At 52.0% G+C, this 23,589-nt stretch overlaps 1 protein-coding gene and 1 long non-coding RNA gene across 7 annotated transcripts in view; one reads left to right on the forward strand and one right to left on the reverse strand.

Moving 5' to 3' along the window:
- Pitpnm2 (phosphatidylinositol transfer protein, membrane-associated 2) overlaps positions 1-23,589 on the reverse strand; it is a 131,222-nt gene that overhangs the window by 75,817 nt on the left and 31,816 nt on the right. For all 5 annotated transcript variants that reach the window (NM_011256.3, XM_030254223.1, XM_030254224.1 and 2 more), the window contains exon 2: positions 21,811-21,912. The gene's annotated coding sequence lies outside the window, so the exon portion shown is untranslated. The remainder of the gene's footprint in view (positions 1-21,810; positions 21,913-23,589) is intronic.
- On the forward strand, positions 395-5,841 carry Pitpnm2os2 (phosphatidylinositol transfer protein, membrane-associated 2, opposite strand 2). 2 transcript variants are annotated; one of them, NR_165288.1, is made up of 3 exons: positions 395-486; positions 4,239-4,301; positions 5,193-5,841. It is a non-coding gene; the product is annotated as a phosphatidylinositol transfer protein, membrane-associated 2, opposite strand 2 (long non-coding RNA). The 2 variants fall into 2 exon arrangements; NR_165287.1 differs by lacking the exons at positions 4,239-4,301; positions 5,193-5,841 and adding an exon at positions 580-3,595.

Raw genomic sequence — 23,589 nt, forward strand, 5'->3', positions numbered from 1 at the left:
AGCCTAGACTGTCCGTGACAAGCACCCAGTCCTGTGGCTGTTCCTGGCTGGAGGGAGGCCATTCACAGAGGACTGCCAGGGGCTGGCACTATCATTAACCAGCTAGAAGGCCTTGGCAAGTTCACTCGTCCCTCTAGCCTCAGGTTTTCTTCTACACTGTGGAGAGTTTATAGTACATAGCTCTCCGTTTTTTGACTATACAAATGACGCACAAATAGTGTTTAGCATATGGCAGGGCCCTGGTCAGGTCATAAATGGTAAGGACAAACGGATTAGGACCGTAATCTCCCCATCAGGCAGGAATGCTCTTCTTAAGAGGATCAGGGCAACCATCCCAGAAGGCTCAAGGCTGTAACACTAATCAACCAAGGCTGGCCAGAGGCAGGGCCACCCTGGGACACACTGCTAAGGCTCACACCATGCGGATGAACAGACTCGAGCCTTGGTTCCACATTTTGCATATGGGGAAACCAAATCCTGGAAAAGGTTAGTAATTTGCCCCCAGGTCACATAGCTAGGAGCCGGTGATTCGACCTGCATTCATTAACTTCGCATTCAAACTCTGCTCCACTTCTCCAGGCCCAAGCTGGGTCATGCTGTTCCATGTATCAAGAGAGACAAGCAGGGAAGGAGGCACAGAGAAGCCTGGAGCTGGCAGAGGGTGACCCCAAGTGCTTCCACACCTCTGACATGGGGACTGCATGAACCTTTGAAAGAAAGCCTGAGGGAAACTAAACTCTCAGTACTGGTCCTGAGAACTCCACAGGACGGTAGGACAGGCCTGGGGCATCTTAGTCCTAGCCAGTGTCAGGACTAAGAACTGTATACTACATCCCCTTAGGCTAGCTGCTTAAGTTACTGTAGAATAATAGTTAACTCCCTCAGAGTCAGGACAGGGTGCTGAAGGAAGGTCTCCACACTCCTGGCTTAGATTTTCCAAGATCTGAGACCCAGGGATGTGGAGGGTTTTTCACACAGGTGGAAGATTCTATGTGCACAGCAGGAGGGGAGGGGAACGGGCTTCCAACTTGGTGGGGTAGTGCTAGTTTGCCTTCCAAGCAAATCTCTAGAAATACCTAGAAAGTCCCGGCTGGTGACTCCCAGGCTACCACAAACAGAACTTCTTTTTTTTTTTTGGTTTTTCAAGACAGGGTTTCTCTGTGCAGTCCTGGCTGTCCTGGAACTCACTTTGTAGACCAAGCTGGCCTTGAACTCAGAAATCCACCTGCCTCTGCCTCCCAAGTGCTGGTATTAAAGGCGTGTGCCACCACTGCCCGGCTCAAACAGAACTTCTAAAGTGGGTCCCACTAACTCTTGCTTCCATGAGGGGCCGGTGGGGAGCAGGTTAAGCTCTAGATGCACAGGGAATAATGTCACTGCATCGGGAGCCTCCCAGGAGTCCCTTCACACTTAGAATCAAGTCCAAAGTCCTCGGCATGACCGGAGCCCCCCTAGATGGCTTCTCTCTCTCCTTCTCATGGCCTTTCCTGTCCCAGTCGCAGTTTCTCAAACTTGCTAAGCATATTTCCATCGTGGGACCATCGTGGAGCTAGCTCGGGCTTTTAAAAACCCAAAGGGCACCCAATCCTTCCCAAAATATTTCTACCAACTAGGGACCAAATATTCAAATATATAAGCCTATGGGGCCCTTTCTCATTGAAACCACCACAAGAATCAGAGAGTGTACTTTAGTTAGGGATTTCATGTGGCTTCCTGATCAATTGCCAGTGCCCAAAATACACCGGACACAGGAGTGGCATCTAAAAAGTTGGCTGGTGGCTTTAGGAGGCGGCAGCCGGAAGTAGGGTAAAAGTGGGAGTGACAAGTGCTTCTGGGTGAAAGAAGAGACACAGAGCTTAAATAAGCAAATGTGAAATAATATAAATGGTAAACAAACACTTCCCGGGCTGCCACCCTCAGAAAAGCACCAAGCCCATGAAGGTTTACAGGTGTTTCTAACAAACCTCTGAAAACCTTGGGGGAGGGCGGGGGAGGATGCTCTATTAGGAGGAGAATAAGAACGGGCACACCTCATGAACAAGATGCCTTTCAAGCAAACCTCAAAGGAGGACAGGCATGAAGCACAGCAGTAAGAACTTGGGGTCTCCCAGGGAACCATATGCAGTGTCACTTCTGTGACAATGGTGCCTACTCTAGAAATATCTTTTTCCATCTGGCCTCTGTGTCTTCTCTGTTCATCTCCATCGCCCAACATTCTCCATCGGCCTGGTCACTGAATTGCAAAGTGAGTATCCCACAAACGTCAGCCACTGTTGGACGGTGTCTATAGGTCTATTTCTGGCTAAAAAAGCAAGCCAGGAATTGCATTTCCCTCATCCTGGTATCTTTGATGCCTGAAAACACTCAAAGGCTCAAGGCAGCCGACTGTTAAGAGCTGGCGCTGCGGATGCACAAGCAATGGTCTGTGATGCCTGTTTGCAGCCATCCTTAAACATGTACAATGAGCTCAGGTGGCAGGGCCTCGGGGAAGCTTTCTCGGGCTCCTTCTTTCTCAGGCAAGAAGAAGGTGAGCAAAAGAAGTCACGCTTCCTCTCCAGTGAGGCTGAGGGGCACCTGAAAGGACACATCTGTCTACGTACTCTCTGTGAAGTTCAGTGTGAGGTGGTGGGGTCTGGACAACATAGTAAGAAACAAGGAAGCAAGGCTGGCATCTCCAGCAGCCTAGAAACTGAGCTGAGGGAGAAGAACGAAGGGTGGAAGAGTGCAGACTCTCCCTTCCACACCCACAAGGGCCCAGACAGCCCTGCTTCACCCCCAACTACAGCCGTTCATCAAACAAGGCTGAGAAACCCGTCGTCACGGCTCTAGGGCTGGGCTGTGCCCTCCATCTCCTCATCAGCACTCAGACTCAGATCAACCACTGCCAGGTCCATGAGGCTGGGGAATAGCTGAGACCGTCCAGGCCATGGATACAGCACAGCATGGATCCTAATGGGACCCCTGCTGTGGACATGGAGACCTGCAGGTTCATATCAGAGCTGCTGAGAGGCACCTCTGAAGTCAGCAGATAAAACCGTTCTGCAGCATAAACAGATCCTCTGGTCAGGAGAAAGGGAGCTGGGAGGTCTGCAGTCCTGGACACGTACCTACGGCTGTGTAAAACAGCACGTGCGTGGGTGAGCGCGCGTGCACACACACACACACACACACACACACACACACACACAAATAATGGTTCAGTCAATAACCATTCACTACCTCACACTGTTTCTGCTGATTAAGAAAACTAGAGTGGGGCTGGCAAGATGGCTCAGTGGGTAACAGCACTGACTGCTCTACCAAAGGTCCTGAGTTCAAATCCCAGCAATCACATGGTGACTCACAACCATCTGTAATGGAATCTGACGCCCTCTTCTAGTGTGTCTGAAGTCAGCTACAGTGTACTTATGTATAATAATAAATCTTTGGGCCGGAGTGAGCAGGGACTAAGCGAGTAGAGTTGACTGGAGCGAGCGGGGCCAACTGGAGCGAGCAGGGGTCCTAAAAATTCAATTACCAACAATCATATGAAGGCTAACAACCATCTGTACAGCTACAGTGTACTCACACACATAAAATAAATAAATATTTAAAAGAAAGAAAGAGAGAGAGAGGGAGGGAGGGAGGGAGGGAGAGAGAGAAAGGGAGAAAGAGAGAAAGAGAGGAAGAGAGAGAGGAAGAGAGGAAGAGAGGAAGAGAGAAAGAGAGAAAGAGAGAAAGAGAGAAAGAGAGAAAGAGAGAAAGAGAGAAAGAGAGAAAGAAAGAAACCTAGAGTAGCCCGGCTGGTGGCTCTGCTCTGGGTCACTCAGCCTGTCGCAATCAACAAGTCAGCCAAGGCAGGGGCTGCAATCATCTAAAAGCTTGGCTGGGGCTAGAAAAGCCACTTTTGAAGACCTCGCTCATGTGACTGCCATCAGGTGTAGGCTGATGGCCAAAAGTCTACCTCCGTATCTCACTATAATTTTAGAATTTTCTGGAGACCTTCCTAAACCCTCATAAGACAGCAGCTTCCTGGAATAATCGATCCAAGAGAAAGAACGGTGGAAGCCACACTGTCTTTTATAATTTTGACTTAAAAGTGACACCGTGTCACTTGCAACACCCTACTAGCTCCTCGGTGTGGGAGAGGACAATATATGGGTGTGTCCATGGAGGCAGGAGGCAGGACCCTGGAGGCCACCTGCATGGCCACACTGTGCTCCGACCTTTGATCTAACCTGTCTCCTTTCATCTTGCAGGCTGCCCTTGAAGGTGGATATTTTATCTCTGTTTTACAGACACGGACACGAAGCTAAGAGAAGGTATCTGCCCTGAGTTCCACAGACCATTAAAGGCCAGCCAGTGTCTGGTCTTTTTCTGGCTAGTTCCCAGTGACAATCCTCTGGGCAACTTAGCCTCCAAAGGGAGCCAGAGCCCAGACAGCAACACCGCCATGTTACAGGACTGTTCCTCAAGGAACAACAAAGGTGTTTGTCACTAAGCCTGAAGACCCGAGTGTGACTCAACACACTCCACACATGTGCCGTGGACTACACATTGCCCCCATACACATGTACAAACACACACATATGTAATTTAAAAAAAAACAAATAAAACAAAAACAAGCCCAACAACAGTTCTAAGTGTCTTGATTTGCCTCCATCCTCTATAATTGTCAAGACTCCTGCTGGCCCCTGCCCACCTCCCTTGGAGTGTGGGCAGACAGACTTAGTAGTGACCTAGGCGGTGACAAGGCCATAAGCACACAGTAGACAGGCGGCTGAGAGAAGCGCCAAGGGCTTGGATCACTCACAGGCATTCCCTTGCTGCCATGACCTGGCTGCCCAGCCGCAGGTGGCCTTCGCAGGAACAGTCAGGAGTACCTCCTCTCTCTATCTGACCACTCACCCCTGCAGAGGTGCCTGGCTTCACAGCAGGGTCCCTGTCCTGCAGTCACTTCATTAGGAGGCCACCTGCTTGAAGTGCCTGAGTGACCTGCAGCAGCAGGTGCCACCTCATGGGGTGTGCAATTTACAGCTGCTCAGAGGTACAGAACCCAGGTGACAAATGCATTGACCCTGCCAGCTGCCAGAGCCTCCTGGTCTTGCAGGAAAATGCAGACAAGGCTGATCCATGTCCCCTACTTCGTTCTTACACCACTCAGGAGAAGAGAGAAGCAACCAGAGTTCTAAATCTAACTTCTCCGTCCACAGCTCCACGGTTCAGGATTCGAAGACCTCTCCCACTGTGTGGTGAGAGTCAGCTGAGGTCAACAAGACGGAAGCGGCAGGCAGAGAGAGCACTGACCCAAGGAATCCGTTCTAGCTCCTGACACAGGGACCCTGACATGCCGCGCGCATGCAAAGCAAAGCAAGCACTGGGACTGGCCTTGCTGAGAGCTGTGAAGACACATTACAGCTCTCAGGTGGGCCGTGCGGACTCACAGGGAAAGCACAGCACGATTGTCCCCACCCCAGCCCACAGGAACCACCCTCTGGGCTGCTCCACAACCCTTGTCAACCTGTGAGGTCATCTTGTAGGTGGATGGACTGCAAGGGGGACTCACTGCTGCAGTAACAAGGCTGGCTCCTGCGAGGCACCTGCCAGCGAGAGCTATTCTTGAGGCGCTTCTCTGATTTCCTTGTTCTGCTTTCCTTTGGAGGCTGAGGGATCCCTAGAGTGAGGTAGCCCTCTTACCAGCATTCAGCTTGTGTGGATGGTGATACGGATAGGTCACTCCTTGAAGCTCGGGGCTTCTATCTGAGACCCCTGTGGGACCTTTGGACCTAAGAATTAGCAGCAAGGGGCTCTTCCTTTGAATAAAAGGACTCCAATCTCCAGAAAACAGTGCTACACAGAGTAAACAAGGTTAGAAATCGCCGTTTGAAAAGACAATCGGAGCAAGATTAAAGAAATAGTTAGCTGTCCTTCCTCTAATCCCTAGGCTCTTATCAATCACACCGGTTCTAATCTTGGTCCAGTTTCCGGATCTGCCTGCAAGGCTCCTCCAGGCCTCAGATCTGCTCCTCAAAGCAGAGACTCCTCAAAGAAGACACTGAAGAGGCTCGAGGGCTCCCACCTCCTGCCTTGTCTGCCTTGGATGAGCCCTGTTCTCACTCTGTGGAATTTCCCAGAGTCTGGAAAGAGAAGAGAAGCTCCGGGAGACCCAGGAGACCCCACCCTTGCAAGCCTCTCAGTGTCCCACCAGCTACTTAGGAAAGGACATCATCCAGCGGCTAGGCTCAGCCTCTAACTTGATCCCGAGGGCCTCTGGGAAGCTGCTTCTGTTTACATTCCCCACCAGTGCCCTTCCCCCCATCCTTCACCCTCACCCTACCCCACCAACTCAGTACTGTACTAAGATAGAGTCATCCTTGAAAAACACACTGGTTACCAAATGGGGTCTGTTCATACAACAGAACATAACTGAGCCATGAGAAAACAGAATGGTGTACTGATCCATGCTACCTGGGTAAACTTGAAAACATCGCGTTCAGTGACAGATGCCAGAGTAAGAGATACTATAGACGTCTATCTCAATGCAACATCTGGGCTGGGCAAGCCAGTGAAGACAGAAATGGATTGTGATTGCCTGGGGAGGAGCGTCTGGAGAGAGATGGGTGTGTTTGTGAAGTGCTGTAAGTGTTTTTAGGTTGACTGTGGTGACAGCTACACAAAATTCAGAACACTTTAAACAATGCCTTGACGGGTACTTTAAATGGGTAGAGTGTATGGTATGTGACTGTATCTCAAGGTTTTTAAATATTTATTTTAAATAAATATTTGACTTAGAATGCTTATTTTTAAGTGCAGGGAATAACAAACTATTCCTTCTATGAGTTCAGGGCAGCTGCAGCGGTGACTCTGGTTAGAGATACATTCCCACATCCCTTCTCTCCTCTTGCCCTCAGAGAAGCAACACACACACACACACACACACACACACATACACACACACACACACACACACACACACACACACACCAGAAGCACCCACCTAGGGCTGGAACAGGGGTCTGTGAAATGATCTGGGTGAAGTCCATTGGACAGAATGTTGTCTATAGGTGTGACACCCCCCACCCCACCGTGTATTTAATTACTCCTACCTTGCATACAGCTGGATTGCCCATGAAAAGGGCTGACGGAAAGAGGGTGCCTCTTATCCCTGTGAAGTTAACAGCAGTGACAAACAGCCACCTGAGTAGAGGCATGCCTAGTGCAGTTGCCAGTACCTGTCAGGCTCAGCTATGTCCTGCCCCACTTACTATCAGCACAGGACACCCAGGAGTCTCAGAGGCTGGGGAGGCAGGGCCAGAGGGGCTTAGAACAGAGTATGAGATGACACAGAGCCAGCAGGCCTAGGCTGGGCTGATGCTGTGTAAATATTCTGGCCAGAGGCATTCTTACCTGCTTTCCTAGGACCAGCCCCTCAACTTGGAGACAAGGCCCTCTTCTCCAGCTATTTCAGTGAGAGACTACTGTGGGCTGGCCTGGTACAGAGAGCATGGGGCTATGGAGCCATGTCTACCACATCCTGGGCTCCTCAGTTTTCTGTAGTGGAACAGCCAGCCTGGCCAGTGGAACTAGGCAATGCTTATCAGAAGCACTTGTCTCATTTGAAGCTGATCATGCCGGGCTGACCACAGACTTAAAGAAGATGACCTGAGCTCGGAGGAGGAGCTTAGTCTGGGAGGGACAGAGCTAGCGTGGTCCAGGGGATCTGGACCCCTGAGAATCCATCCAGATGCTCACAAAGCTCAGAGGAGGCTTCCCAGGGGAGGCGACCAGGACTGGCTTCAGTCTGGAGCCTCACATCCTTAGGTACATCTGAAGGGCAGCCTGCCAAGGCCTGTGCTTTCCCCCACCACTTGAAATCTGGCACACACACACATACACACACACACACACACACACACACACACACACACACCAGAAGCACCCACCTAGGGCTGGAACAGGGGTCTGTGAAATGATCTGGGTGAAGTCTCACACTGAATGACACTGAGGTCTCGATCATCTTCTCTGGCCCAGGAAAGCCAGCTAAGGACTCTGGGGACATTATCCAAACATCTGCCTTCAACTCTGGCCATAAAGGAAGAAATTGGGGAAGCTGATAATTGGAAGAATTCTCTCTCGAAGCACCATAAATCACTGCCCTCCATTTGCATTGACCAGACAGAGCTCTGTCAAAGCCTAGTCCAGGGCCTTGGGGTCCTCAGGCCAGCCAGCTTCCAGATGGCAGAGGGGGAGGAGGAGGAGGAGGAAGAGGAGGAGGAGGAGGAGGAGGAGGAGGAAGAGGAGGAGGAGGAGGAGGAGGAGGAGAGCAGCCTACAGGAGATGTGTCCACATTTCATCCAGACCTGTCCCCAGCCTAGAACAAGTTCCTCTCAGCTCTACCCTTAAACCAGGTCCAGTGGGGATCAGGCCAAAGGAAGCACAGGAAAAGGAAGCAGAAGGTGCTGCAGTCTTCCCAGCCTTCCAGTACTAGGATCAGACCGACCCTCAGTGCCCAGGGAAGGACTGAAGCCAGAAGCTGGCTGGGTCAGTGTGCTCAGCCACCCATGCAGACCTAGAAACTGAGCCTGGAGTGGCCTGCTCAAAGTCATCTGGCTGGATTCTTCCCATTCTTCTTAGCTGCTCTACCATAACCCAGGGAAAGAGAGGGAGACCTAGGAAGGCACCAACTAGTCTGTTCTCACCGGTCACAGCCTTCCTGAGCCTCAGTTTTGTCCTCTTTGTCACCATATCTTCTTAAAGGGGCAGCCGAATGGCCAGTGAGTCCAGCTGTATTGACTGACCTGCCTTGGAGGTCTCATTTCATCTAAAATGGCACACACACCAGGTGGGTGACATTTTAGAGTCCCGATTTACAGCACAAGTGGAAGCTTAAGAGGGACAGAGCCAGATTGCTCAAGACCACAGACCGGGCCTTCTCTCAGATTCTGAAACTCAGGAACTCCACCAAACATTGATCTGTTTTCCTAGACACACAAGGCAAATGCAGACAACAGTCTAGCCTGGCAGAGGTACAGGCGGAAAGAGCCAGCTTGATGAGGAAGCCAGACTGTATAGCAAACTGTAGCATGGACTGAGCGACCATTGTTTAGTGTCTTAGTCAGGGTTTCTATTCCTGCACAAACATCAGGACCAAGAAGCAGTTGGGGAGGAAAGGGTTTATTCAGCTTACACTTCCACATTGCTGTTGATCATCAAAGGAAGTCAGGACTGGAACTCAAGCAGGTCAGGAAGCAGGAGCTGATGCAGAGGCCATGGAGGGATGTTCCTTACTGGCTTGCTTCCCCTGGCTTGCTCAGCCTGCTCTCTTACAGAACCCAAGACTGCCAGCCCAGAGATGGTCCCACCCACAAGGGGCCTTTCCCCCTTGATCATTAGTTGAGAAAATGCCTTACAGTTGGATCTCATGGAGGCATTTCCTCAACTGAAGCTCCTTTCTCTGTGATAACTCCAGCTTGTGTCAAGTTGACACAAAACTAGCCAGTACAGTTAGGAAGGGAATGGAGCGAGACAGAGAGGGTTCTAGAAAGCCTCTGGGGTTCCTCCATACTCCAGCAATTTCGTGAGCTTCCCACCTCCCTACTCAGGGGAGAATAGCCACAGGTTCCAGGATGGCCTGGGTTCTCTGTGGGTACCTGGTGTGTGCGCCTCCCCATCTCCTCCTGGGGTGAATTTCACCATCTGAGAAAGAGGCCTGGCACCGAAGGGCTGGCTGGAGGCTCTGCACAGGACAGCAGCACTGCCGACTATCAGCTCCTCACAAACACCGCCTCCGTCCCCAGTCTCTGACGATGACCAATCCTGGTTTCTTTTCATCACCCTATTTATCAGTCCACCCTGGCAAAACCACAATAAGATAATATTTACATCATGAGACTGTGGTCTGGTCTTCACTCAGGACTCTGTGGTCCCTGAAAAGATGTGTTTATCCATTCCTCACTAGCATGCTTCCTTCATTCACTTTTCTTTGGAGGCTGAGGGTCTGGGCTCTGCATCACCACAGGGGTGAGAGGACACAGTTGGCAGGCAGGGATTGGAAGACTGAGCTAGAAGCAGCCTGTGCAACTTTGGAACCTAGGAGCTTGTGAAGGGAGGCCCAAGCCAGTCCCTGGGGGATCAGTTATCTCTACTGCAGGCCTGGCTACTGCCCTGGGCCAAGCTTGCTGGACAAAGTCACCCCTGAAGAGGACAGCTAAGCAAATTGGATCTGATGGCTCTGTGCTTGTCACAAGCCCCAGCGAGCCTTAGCTCATGGCGGCCCAGCACTGCCATCTTTAGAAACGACTGTCCCTTGGGCATGCGGACACGTGCATACATCCCAGTTCTATAGGACCCATGGAAAGAAAAGAAGAGAGGAGGGGAGAGGAGAGGAGAGGAGAGAAGAGGAGAGGAGAGGAGAGGAGAGGAGAGGAGAGGAGAGGAGAGGAGAGGAGAGGAGAGGAGAGGAGTCTCCCAGGTACTCAGCAAAGACATTGTAATGTCACCAGTCTGCCCCCAATCCTCTGCCTCTAACCTGTCACACACACACAAAGTCAAATGAAACTTCGGAAACACATGACAGCACCTAGCACGCCTCAGGCTAAAGCCCCTCAACCTTCTCCTAGAGCCCAAGATGACTTCACCATGCACACGGAGCCTCCCCTGACAGTCCTGACCAGGAGCCACAAACAGAGTCCAGGCTGTCCAAACAGACATGGGCCGCAGTGTCTCCCTCAGCCTCGCCGGCTCTGCACAAGCCGTTCCCTCCACCTGGAATGCCTTCCCCTACATCCCCAACCCCACACCTGTGTGCAGCAAACACAGCCTTCTCTATGGCCCAGTTCGGATGTCAGCCCCAAAAGCCCCAGCTCCCACAGAGTGTGGTTGTCATGGATATCACAAAAGTACATAACTTTGTCCCCTCCTGTGGCTCAAGATTACCTTAAAAACAAGAGACAAACCTGAAAACAAAAGCCAGGGCTGGTTCATCCTGGCAGTAGCCCTGAGAGCTCAGAGTGCACGCTCAGAACTGAGTAGCAGGTCCCATGCTATGGTGCTGTGCTCTCCTTTGTCCCCGGAAGGCCTACAGCACAGAAAATACACGAGGAAGGGGAACACGGTTCTCGCCCTCAAAGCTACTCTCATTTATGACAGCCTACTCTTCACCTGCGATCTGTAACACCCAAGGCATCATTTACTACACAAGATTAATACTTGCCACTTCTTGCCAGGCCTAGCTTGTACGCTCTAATGCTCAGCCCTTGATCAGTGAGGCCACAGAGGTGGTTCGCAGGGCGCCACTTCCCATGATTGGTGACGACATGGCCATAGTACTTTCCTGATGATGAGCCCCCAAGATCCTTGCCTTGAAGCATCTCTTGAGCACAGAGTGCTTCTCATCCAGCAGCCCCAGATAATTGCTTCTGGCTGAGAGGAGGCAGAGGAGGAGAAAGACAAGGGAAGGCACAAGGAGAGGAAACACAGGATGCCTTTCGGAAACGGTCTTGAGGAAGGGGTGGGGTGAAGGGCATAACTGCAGGTCAGGAATATCTGGAATTCCTGCCTGTGGGAGCTCAGCCCAAACTGGGATCACCTGGTGTGCTGGCCTGGGCAATGGTGCTGGCAGTGGGGACTTGGGAATGGGGGCAAATAAAATTGTTCCACAAAGAGGTCTGGGCAGGGCTAAAACAGAAAAAAAAAAAAAAAAAAGACACCAAACGAGGTCCACGATAGCCTCCAGCAGGAGCACTGCCCAAGGCTGGACAATCCTCTTCCCAGCTGTTGCACCAGAGGAGTGAAAGCTGCAGGAACAGGAACAGGGGCCACCATTCTTAGCATAATCTACTCCCCATATCATGTGGCTGTCCCTAGGACCCACTTATTAGGTCACTCGCCATTTTCTTTCTACTGTGGTCACTCAGAGCTGAAGAAAACGTCAGTAGTTTACCTGCTATTACAGCTCCCAACATACAGCTCACTTTCCCTTCCCTTCCCTAAGCAGAACCTCCTTCCACCCCTCCTTCGCCCTAGAGGAACAAGTGTGCTCAGGCGGGGAGTTGGGAGGGACTGGGTCTCTTTGAGAGAACACACTCAAACACACTGGCCCGGCAGCAGCGGTGGCATGGCTGGGGAGGTGTTCCAGCAGACTTATTTATAGCCGAGCCCCCATCCACATGCTCCCCCAATGCTGCCTGCCTGCCTGCTTGCCACTGGGGCTTTTCAATCTGTGTCTATATTTATCACTTGAAGCCGTTGGGATAATGGCAAGGCCAGAAATAGCCTTGAAGACATTCACGTGAAGCTGATGGGCAGGTCCCTAGCTCCCAGGCCGACCTCACCCCAACATCTGCCACTTGGCAGTAGGGAATGGGAAACAGCTGGATAGGGCTGGGCAGACAGATGGGAACAACATAATCCCTCTTCCCCTGCTGGCCTTGGCCCTCTGTGGTGAGGCAGGGGACACGTCCAGACTGATATATCACAGCTGCCAGGCTGAGGGGAGGCCGAAGGTGACACGCTTTTTTGACGTCAGTGTGCTAATCGGAGCAGACCATCCAGCCTAGAAAAGGAGAGGCCTATGGTGGCAGGCTGGGCTCACTGAAAGCAGGCCACCTCTACCCTGGGGAGCAGCCCTCCTGTTTGACCCTCAGACTGAACTTGGTATGAGCTTGCAGGAGGAAACTGGGTCCGGCTTCCTGCGTACCCAGTGCCTTCCAACCTCAAGTGGAAAGAAGACGCATGGACAGCTGTTAGCCAGAGCACTGAGGACCCCGGATCCTCTTCTTGAACCTCAGTGTCCAACCAAGCCCCTCCTACAGTGTCCAGGGGACTCAGCTTTCAGTTTGGGGACAAGCCCCTACACTACCGCCAATAGCATGGTGGGTAAGGCTCAGCATTTTGGAGGCCTAACATCTCCATACAAAAAAAATGGAAAGGCAGACATGGGTCAGAACCTAACAGCACTGTACTCCGGGCTCTTCCAGGCAAGCATCCGGTACTCTGCGGTTCCATACCGAATGCTGTTCTTCCATGGGGAAAGGAGGCTGGTGCACGGCACCCTCTGAGAAACTGGGTTCTGGGTGCTGGAGAGGCCTGGAATAGGCCAAGAGGAGTGTCAGGGGTGGTAAGAACCATAACCAGGAGCTAAAGATGTGGGCGGGGAGGGGCGGGGCGGGGCAGGGCAGGGCATCCACAGGCCCCATCACAGCAGAGGCAGAGGAAGGTCAGAAACATGTAAATGAAGAAGTGAGGCTCCTTCCTGCTGGTAGCAAACACTAAAGAACCAGAGAGACAGTTACAAGGACAGTGAATTCCTTGAATCCCACGGAGTCAAAGTCTCTACTCCTGACACCTATGCTGCATGTCCAGCCTCTGACCTGCCACCCTCTAGCCATACACTTCAGCAACCTGGCCCTTCCTGAAACTCCGAACACAAGAACACAGGAGTACTAAAGACACTGGCTTGTGCGGTTCTGTCTGCTTTTCCCCTTCTCCCCCAGTAAGACTCATCTGCACTCTTCAAAACCCAGATGGACTGTTCCCTGCCTAAGAGCCTTGCCCCCCTTAGCACCCTAATAGCTGTCTTCTTCCTGCTCGGTTGCGCTATTGGCCTCTTCAGCCGTGAATCATAAGCTCTAATCTGCATCTGCCTCCTCCACCCCAGAGGGCACATTCTTCTACCTCACTGGGCTCCCAATGCCCGGCCAGATGAGAGCGTGAACGGATGCCACCCCTCATGCTTACCTAGAGCTGGCCTTACACAATGGCAGCAGCAAACTAGGGTGATGCCCAGGACTAAGGCAGAGCTGGGTGCTCTCCCAATCTGCTTTGCCAGAGCTGCTGCTCTGCTGAGATTTGTCAACAGAGCCAGCAGCGAGGGAAGAGACCCGCCTTCAGGCTTGTAGGCTGGCAGCCATACCTACAGTGCTATAACTCACCAGGCTTTTTGCTTTTGCTTTCTCTCTGCCCCTGTGCCCTCCCCCCTCCCCTTTCCTTTAAAAAATATTTATGGGCCAGGCATGGAGATGGTATGTCTTTAACCCAGGATGTGAGAGGAAGAGTTAGGAAGATCTCAGTGAGTTCAAGGCCAGCCTGATCTATATAGAGAACTCCAGGCCAGGTCTACATAATGAGACCTGGAAAAGGTATCTCCCCAAAGGCCAGCTCTGTAGACAGCACTGGCAGGCAGAGTCTGGACTGATCGCAGCAGCTGACGGGTTCTGTTTGGTCCCAGGACTCTACAGATGTTTTGCCTGTTCAATCTCCACAAGGACTTACTGTAAACCCTGATACTGCCCCATCTCACAGATGGGGAGAGTGAGGCACAGAGAGCTGAGGGGACCTGCCCAAGGTGTTTCAGGCAGTTTGCCACAGAGCCAAAATCAGCCAGCACATTGTACAAAGGAAAGTTCTTAGAAGTGTGCTTGCTAAAGGCCTCCTAACGCTGCTGGGCTCCAGGAGAGTGTTCTCGGTCTTCCTCTGCCGCCATCTTTTTCATGTCTAAACTCTCCTTCCAAGCAGTTCAAAAACTGAACCTGTCTCCCCTCTCTCCCCAGCAGCAAAGGAGAGCAGGGAGTCAGGGGTGAGGAGGGACGTTTTGAAAGGTACAGATGGGTCTGGTGAGATGGCTCAGTGGGTTAGAGCACCCGACTGCTCATCCGAAGGTCCAGAGTTCAAATCCCAGCAACCACATGGTGGCTCACAACCATCCGTAACAAGATCTGACCCCCTCTTCTGGAGAGTCTGAAGACAGCTACAATGTATTTACATATAATAAATAAATAAATAAATCTTTAAAAAAAAAATAAAGTGTGGCTTACTCAGGGCCTTCTTTCCAAAAAAAAAAAAAAAAAAAAAAAGAAAGGTACAGATGAGAAAGAAGGGTGAGGAGCTGAGCTGAAGGCAAGCTGCGGAGAGGGAAGAATCAGCCAAAACGGAACACTATCAAAATCCCAAATCAAAAGCTATTACTTTGTGAGCTAATTAAAAAAAAAAAACAAAAAAAAAAAAAACAAAAGCTTTTAAAAGAACACCTGTGACATCAGATGTGCCTTGAGGGGGACATCTGACAGACCAGCCCCGTTTGATTGGTGATGCAGACGGTCCCCTGCTGAGATGCCACCAGTACATTCCCTGACTTGTACTTTAATGAACTCCTCCACATTGATGTATCAGGGAGTGACTGAGACCCATCTCCCAGGGGCATCAGCTCCCTGAATAACAAGTGCCACAGAGCAAGGAGCAGAGACCCAGACTAAGGAGGTTCTCCTCCTTCTCCCTCACAACACAGCCCTGCTTCTTCTTGCCTGTCCAGTGGCTCCAGCACCGGACACATTTAATTCATGCTGGTCTGATGACTGGCCTACGGAGGCCACACCTCAGTCCAGGAGTAAGTCGGCAGTTCTCTTTTCTCAGGGAAACAGAAGCCATGAGAAGAGTAACTCCTGAAGCTATCACAGTGTGGGAAACAGCACCCAGCCTTGGGCGTCTGAGACACTCCCAGGGGGTTCTGGAGCAGCAGTTTTTATCTGAGAGTCCCAACAGAAATAGCAAAACAGCCCGGAGCAAAGCATATCAGATACTGCAGGCCAGCAGGGAAGAGTCTGTGCAGGGGCTGCAGCACGAGGGAGGATGGGGAGGGAGTTGGAGGGTGTGTCTTCACAGCCCTGCAGTCCTCTGGACTGGGCACTCGTCTTTGGGTTTGTTTGCTGGAGTTCATTTTACTTTGTTTGGAGCCAGAGTGGTCCAGGTTGGCATCGAACTTGAAATTCTCTTAGTTCAGCCTCCTGAGTGCAATTATAGCCCTGAGCCACTATGCTCAGCCTCTTAGCTATATTTTCAGGGCAGAAAGCTTGTCTTTGGTTGCTTTGTAGCCCTCACCTCTGTCCCCGGGAAGCCGCCAACAAGTGACGTTCCAGAAGCTTGTTGCACACAGGTGCCTGGAGACCGGCCAGGCCTCAGCACGACCTGGTACCTGGCCCTGTTGTCCTGCCTGTGGAACCATGTTCTTAGCCGTGTCCCGTGACTGCCAGGTTGTTCACCAGAGCAAAGGATAGGTGCCAGGGACAGTCTCTGGCAGTCAGCGGCAGCAATTTCCATGTCGCCACTCTTCAATGGTCTGTGTATTAGGAATGGGACAGGCCGAGTTATACAGCACAAAAGAGAATCACACTGGATACGTGCTTCCACTCTGGCCCACAGGCTCATACATTTCTCATACTTCCTCAAGAGAAAAGAAACAAGATCTTACTCTGCCTTCTCCAGGTAGCCCTCTGGCGGAGCTCTGAAGAAGGCACCAGGTCCTACTCTTCGAAGATGGTTCAGGCCTATCCACTGCAAAGCCTGTCAATCAGAGTCTCGAGTGCCCAAACCATTGTGACCAACCGTAGCCCGTTCCAAAGAAAGGCCAAGGAGACACAGAAGCCTCCTGACAAGTGATGACGTCAAGAGCACAGCAGGTCTTCCTGTTGTAAGTGATATCTGCTCTCAATGACACGGCTGGCCTTCTGTGTGCCTTTGTTACAACAGATGCTATCTATCACAGATTGAATCGGACCACCATGGCAGGCATGAGCTCTGGCTGCACACTGGGGAGATCGGGGGGGGGGGGGGCGGGGGGGGGCTATGGAGGCTGGTTCATACCTTAGACAGTGATCCTCTGACCCTAGCTAATCTTGCACATGCCTCACACACCGGCATTTTGCCTCACCTCCACCACACACACACACACACACACACACACACACACACACCTCGGGCTGTCTTGTCAGTCTCAAGACTTGTCAGCTCCTGGAGGGCAGGAGGGTCTCTTCCTGGTCTCTGTCCTTACCTCAGCAGAACTCAGTAAAGCTCAAGGAAGCACACTGTGAACTCTGGCTTTGATATGCCCAAGGCCTGGGATATCACCAACAGTGCAGTCCAACCAGAGTCAAAATCCTGGGCAGAAGCCCAGAGAGAGCTGCCGAAGGCCTGGCGTGCCAAGCAGAGGCTGCCACCCGAGGCCGCTGGCACTGTCGGGTCTCACTGCTCAGCTACAGCACTGTGGAGCCAGCCGTCCCTTCTGCCTGTGGCTCCCGAGCCTGCACAGCCCTCCTTCAAGGGACCACTCGGCTCAGCTGCAAACTACTGGACTGAGAGTCCAATGCTTGGCTCTGCCACTAACCGGCTGACTTTGGACAGGAAACTTTCTTTATTGAGCTTCAGTTTCCCTACAGGTTACAGTAAAAGTCAGATCAGGAAGTCTACAAGAACCTTCATTTAAATGAGGATTAAAGTCTCAGAGTCCCTCCAGCCCCAGGTCCTCACAGACCTAGAGTCCAACATCCACCCCTAAGTCCAAGCACCCAGCCCTCCCATTACTGCAGCTGTCCCCATGTTCCCCCTGCTTCTTCCCACCACAGCTCCAGCAAAATTCCAACAGTGTAGCCACAGGCTGATCCCGGCCCTCAACGTTGGAATGCTTTCATGGCCTCATACCACTCAAAGTGAAGGTCAGGGTCTTAACACCAACCTACACCCTTCTTCTTCTGTCTTCAGATGTACCAGAAGAGGGTATCAGATCTCATTACAGATGGTTGTGAGCCACCATGTGGTTGCTGGGATTTGAACTCAGGACCTTCGGGAGAGCAGTTGGTGCTCTTAACCACTGAGCCATCTCTCCAGCCCCAACCTACTCCCTTCTTATAACCTAAGCCCTTCTTATTCTCTGACCTCTGCCTTCCCTGATGTCCTTCCCTTTGCTTGCTCTCTCTACCCAGTCAGTTCCACATAGCCTCAGTCCCTCAGGCCCTCCCGAAGCCCACCTCTGACAGAGCCTCACACGTGCTATGAGCACTCTACCAGTAAGCTGTAGTCCCAGGCCTCACTTTCCAGCTTGTTCAACTTCCTGAACAACTGTGCTATTGGACTACTATTCAGAGGTCGTACACATTTTTAAGAGGTGGGGCCTAGAACACTGGGGACTTGCCTTCAGAGGGGAAGAAAGGACTCCACCCCCTTTCTCTTCTCTTGTCTGTCATTCCTGGCTTTGAGGGAAGAGTTCTGGTTTGCTACATGGAGCACCACAAAGTGTGGACTAGCATACACCTAAAAGCATCAGTACTGTACTGGCTAATTTTGTGTCAACTTGACACAGCTGGAGTTATCACAGAGAAAGGAGCTTCAGTTGAGGAAATGCCTCCATGAGATCCAACTGTAAGGCATTTTCTCAATTAGTGATCAAGGGGGAAAGGCCCCTTGTGGGTGGGATCATCTCTGGGCTGGTAGTCTTGGTTCTATAAGAGAGCAGGCTGAGCAAGCCAGTAAAGAACATCCCTCCATGGCCTCTGCATCAGCTCCTGCTTTCTGACCTGCTTGAGTTCCAGTCCTGACTTCCTTTGGTGATGAATAGCAGTATGGAAGTGTAAGCTGATTAAACCCTTTCCTCCCCAACTTGCTTCTTGGTCATGATGTTTGTGCAGGAATAGAAACCCTGACTAAGACAAGTACCAACCAGTCATGGACTGGAGCTTCTAAAATCATCAGTCAACCCAAACCTTCTCTCACCCTAAGTTGATTATTTCAGGTATCTGTCACGGTAACAGAAAGCTGGCTACCACAGAGCAAGCTTTTACTGGTGACCATGAGCAGCAGAGAGAAAGGAAACACCAGGCAGACCGTGCCACCTTGTTGGACATATAGCGCATCTGCATCTGCAGAAAGCAGTGCTTTGCCTAAGCAGACAGGACCCCAAGAGAATGAAAAGGGCTGTCCTTGGGGAGTGCATACCAGGGAGGAGAGGCCTGTGGTCAGAGAAAGCAAGTCCTTGGAGGGTTTGTGGCCAAAGTCCGTGTCCGGTGGGTATACTTCTGGATGTGAGTCCAAGCGGCCATCACACCGCAGGAATACAGACAGAACCAGCCAGCAGGCACAAATGCAGAGCTGGCCCCAGCATGGCTGAGACATCAAATCTCAGCCAGTTCTCCCACCAGCACTGAGGAGAGCAGAGAGCTGAGGACAAGCTCCTGACCCTCGGGAGCCCCGGCCTGGTGCCTTTACTCTGTGCCAGTGTGCCAGTGAGCCTTTCTGCTTTGTCCTTGCCTGTTCTGGGCTGTGGTGTGGCCTAGACCCAAGGGAAGAAACTGGCCAACTTTTTCATGTTGCTCACAAAGAGAGATGAGAAGCTGTGGCCCCAGAGGCTCAGCCACTCAGGTTATAACAGCCTAGGTCCTGGCTTCAGCTCAGGTCCAGAGCAAGGTCTGGAGTCTATACCTGTTACTGCTGTGCTCCAAGGCCCTCCCCAGGCCCTCTTCCTCTGCAGCAGACAGTGACCTTGCTGAGGCCTGTCACGGGGACAATGGCAGGAAGCACCCCACCCAGCCTGAGCCTACACCAGGATGTCGGAAAGAAGCCAAGAAGGCCTATTCCGGGAGACCCTTCTTGCTGCATTCTAGCCTCAAGGTCACCGAGACTAAGTGTTCTCTACCCGGTCACTCAGAATGAAGCATGTTCAACTTGCACAGGGCAAATGGACTCCCCAGCTGGGACCCTCTTTGGGACAGACTCTCTGTAACGCAGTCTCTAGTCTAGGAAGATGCAGAAGATACCAGGCTGCTGAGAAACAAGCCAGTTGTTCTGCCCGGCCCTCCAGCCCACCACCCTTCTGGAAGGAAAGCGCTTGGAGTTCCTTTGGAGCAAGAAACTTCTCTAAAAATAAACTGTTTGTTGGGTCTTTTCCTTCCTCGGCCTGGCAGAGGACAGGGTGGGCATTCCTGTTCACATCACCGCTGATAAGGCTGCCCTCTACCCAGAGACTTGCTCTCTGCTCAGAGTCCTGTGCCCATCAGTGACTACAAACTCCCAGGACAGCTCAGAGGCTCACTATGAGCAAACGTGATTGTCCCATTCAGGCCTGCTTTTCTCCAGATCTGGGTTTGCAGGACAGGCTGAGGGGGCAGGAGAGGTACAAAGGCTCACCCGTTAAAGTGCCCTCAGCCTGACGGCACACAGACACACAAATGCTTCAGAGCTTATGGTGACACTAATATTATTAGAGGTACAGCAGTATGCTGGGACAGTAAGAAAAGGAAGGGTGGGCTAGTATGGGGTGGGGGCTTACATGGAAGTACTTGAAATGGGCTGGGAAGGGAAGGTAGACAGGAAGTTGGCAAACAGAGTGTGTAGAGGAGACTTCAGGACATGGGTACAGCACAGAATGCACCAGGAGGCAAACTGCTCGCACGGGGGCTCTGTCTGCTCTGTTCACAGCTGCGTCCCTGGCACCTGCAATAGTAACTCCCCCCCACCCCCACCCCTGCCTTCTGCGTTTACAGGCTGGCACAACACGCACAATACACCTAATGTACACCGAGTACTTGATACACGCTTGCAGAGTACGGGAGTGATGCGGGGAAAATCACTGAGGACCCCGGGCGAGATGGGCTGTGAGGCTGTCACCTGTGCAAACTCACGCATGGCAGCTGCTAAGCAGGAAAGAGCCCCTTCCTGTGAGAAAGGAAACAGGAAGTAGAGGCCCCAAGCCAAAGCAGAGGCAGGGTCTCTCTGAGCACCAAGAGATGACATGAACATTTAGGCCCTGTGGGGCAGGGTTCTCTGAGGGACTCTGCCTCACGCCGGAGGCCAACTCTACTAGCACATGGCAAGTGTGGGACTCAGCCCTGACCACAGAAGCCATGAGCGGGGGCTGCGTGCTCTGATGTCACTGTTCCCATAGCTCCTCCTGTGCAGAGACACCTTAGAAAGTGAAGGAAAAACAAAACAGAAAAACAAAAAAAAACGTAACGCACTGCACTCTCCTTAGCACTTGGAGGCCTCTTCTTGGCAAGTGAAGAAAATGAGCAATTAGAGAAAAGAACAGCCCCGGGTGCCAGCCTGCGAGCAGAAGCCAGAGGCAGCCCCGCAGCCCTGGGCCCTGGGAGTTTCCCAGTGAGGAAGGGGCCCAGAGGGAGGGAACCGGGAGCAAGTCAAGGCTGGACCCAAAGGCCCAGGCATCACATCTGAAAAGCTGGACTGTGTGCTCCAGGTCACAAGTTGGGACAGATGTCAAGCCTGCTTGCTGCTGGCCAGTGACGCGACTGAATCTAACACCTGAGCCTTCAGCTCCCTCAAGTAAGATGGAGGTCCAATGGTCACAAGGAGGCTGGGGCCAGTAAGCCTTCCTCCCCTCATGGCTTTCTTCCCTAGAAGGAGTGTGCAGCATCTGCAATCCCACAGCTCAAGCCTTCTGACGGGGGTTTAGAAAGCAGAGTCCGTGGGAAGTCGGGGAGGAAGGCCAAGTCGGTTCACCACCTGGACGGGCCACCAGAGGCTCTCACGTCAAGCAGGAGGTCAGAGGAGACGCTGTCCATGAAACAAAATGGCCAAGACACAGAGCGGGTTCAGAGGGTCAGAGCCTGAGAAAACACAGGGACACCAGTTTCTGGGTGACTGGCGCAGCTTGTGGGCAACAGGGTGAGCAAGCACCACACCCAGTCTTGGTTCTCCACAGAGGCCAGAAGGTCACTGGGGTCCCAGAGCCCAGGAAGAGGGTACCTTCAATAGAACTCCTGCCGACTTTGTCCCATGTGTGTCATCTGGAGCAGGGAGCCCAGATAAAACCTTGAGAACAAACAGCAAAGACCCTCCTTGGTATGCTCTGCGTGGGGTGGGGGGACAGTGGCTGTTTCCAGAGACAGAATTCCTTCCCAATCAACGACAGTATTTCACTTAATCTCTGGGTCGCTGTTTACCACAGCGATCAGAAAGGTCTTTAAGGGGAGAAAGAAACGTCAAAGGCTCAACAGCCCACAGACTTTAAAGGCTGGGCAGGAAGGTGGGCACTGCACAGCACTTGGTCTTTACCTGTAGATCTGAGCAGCTCCCTCGACGTCTCCACCACAGGAGGAGGAATGATCAGTGTGTCCACAGAAGGGAGTCAGGGACCAAGACACATGTGCCAGCATCCTGCAGGAAAAAAACCCAAAGGTAGAGGAGATGAGCCACCTGAGTTCCTTGTCCCTCTGTGCCAACCAATGGGGAGCTCTGGCGGAGTCAGCCTCGGCCTGAGCCATATCAGACCCAAAGCCTTCGTGGAGCAAGGGGGGCGAAGGGTATGGATGACAGGGAGGGAGGTATCTGTTTTACAAAGCCTGATGGAGACGTTCAGGGAGGGAGCGCCTATCTCAGAACCAGGGATGGGTATGCCTGCCCAGGTAGAAACACTACCCAGGAGTGAGACTGACAACCTCACCCAGCTGCCTGCTTATACACAACCATGACTCTTGGCTCCCAGCCTAACCATTTCACTCAGGACCCTGTTAGGATTAGAGGACATCAGGCCATAGTGTCCATTGGCTGGACAATTGGTTGGATGCAGGTGGCCTCCAGCCTTGCACTGAGCCTAAACTCCCTTCACCTAGACATAGTAGGAACAGATGCCGACTTCTGCCAAGTACCCACAGGACAGACCTGAGCTCACAAAACAAGATAGGAATGATAGAGGATTAGGCCAGGGGATGGTGGTGCACGCCTTTAAGCCCAGCATTCTCAAGGTAGAGATCGGCTGATCTCTGTGAGTTCGAGGCCAGCCTGGTCTACAGAACAAGTTCCAGGACAGCCAAGGCTACACAGAGAAACCTTGTCTTGAAAAACCAACCAGGGCCGGGTGGTGGTGGCAGCGGCACACGCCTTTAATCCCAGCACTTGGGAGGCAGAGGCAAGAGGATTTCTGAGTTCAAGGCCAGCCTGGTCTACAGAGTCCTGCTTTCCCTAGTTTTCCAGTTGTCCCCACCCCACCCCCACACTATGGCCTGATGTCCTCTAATCCTAACAGGGTCCTGAGTGAAACGGTTAGGCTGGGAGCCAAGTCATGGTTGTATATAAGCAGGCAGCTGGGTGAGGTTGTCAGTCTCATTCCTGGGTAGTGTTTCTACCTGGGCAGGCATACCCATCCCTGGTCACTCTGTAGACCAGGCTACACAGAGAAACCCTGTCTCGAAAAAAAACCAAACCAAACCAAACCAAACTAAACCAAAAAACCCAACCAAACAAACAAATAGTTAAAAAGATCAATAAATAAGGAAGTTAGAGAAATATGTTTTCACGGAGTCACAGTCACCCACAAATACCAAAGAAGCTGCTGTCCAACCCAGGGCTGCCACAAGAACTGCAACATGCCCTGGTCCACATCGCAGCTCAACACTAGTCTTTCCCTGCCAAACACATTTAGGAGCCTGTTCCCTGTACCTGCACCTATGTACTGGAAACAGGCAGCTATCTAGGAACCCTTCCAATGACGTGCCCTGCAGTTCCCCAGCAGGTTACAGACACTGAAATAGTCCAGGAACTAGTGGCCAAGTTCAGGACAGTCTTACTTCAAAGGCTGAGGCCAGGCACCAGGACCAGTAAGACACCAGTTGTGGGTGTGAGGGCAAGCAGTCTTGACAGAGGTAAGTGTAAAACCCAAGGGATGTTTAATGGAGGACCAGGATGACAAAGTGATCAACTGCCAGTGGGCAGCACAGCCAGCAAGAGTCAGAGGAGAGAAAGAGGGAATGGGGACGTGCAGAGAACCAGTGATGCACAGCAGTGGGAGGTGTGGCTGGAGGGAACGGCGCTTTTCACACACCGCCCACACTGCCC

The sequence above is a fragment of the Mus musculus genome, chromosome 5, assembly GCF_000001635.26.
Source record: "Mus musculus strain C57BL/6J chromosome 5, GRCm38.p6 C57BL/6J".
Lineage (NCBI taxonomy): Eukaryota > Metazoa > Chordata > Mammalia > Rodentia > Muridae > Mus > Mus musculus.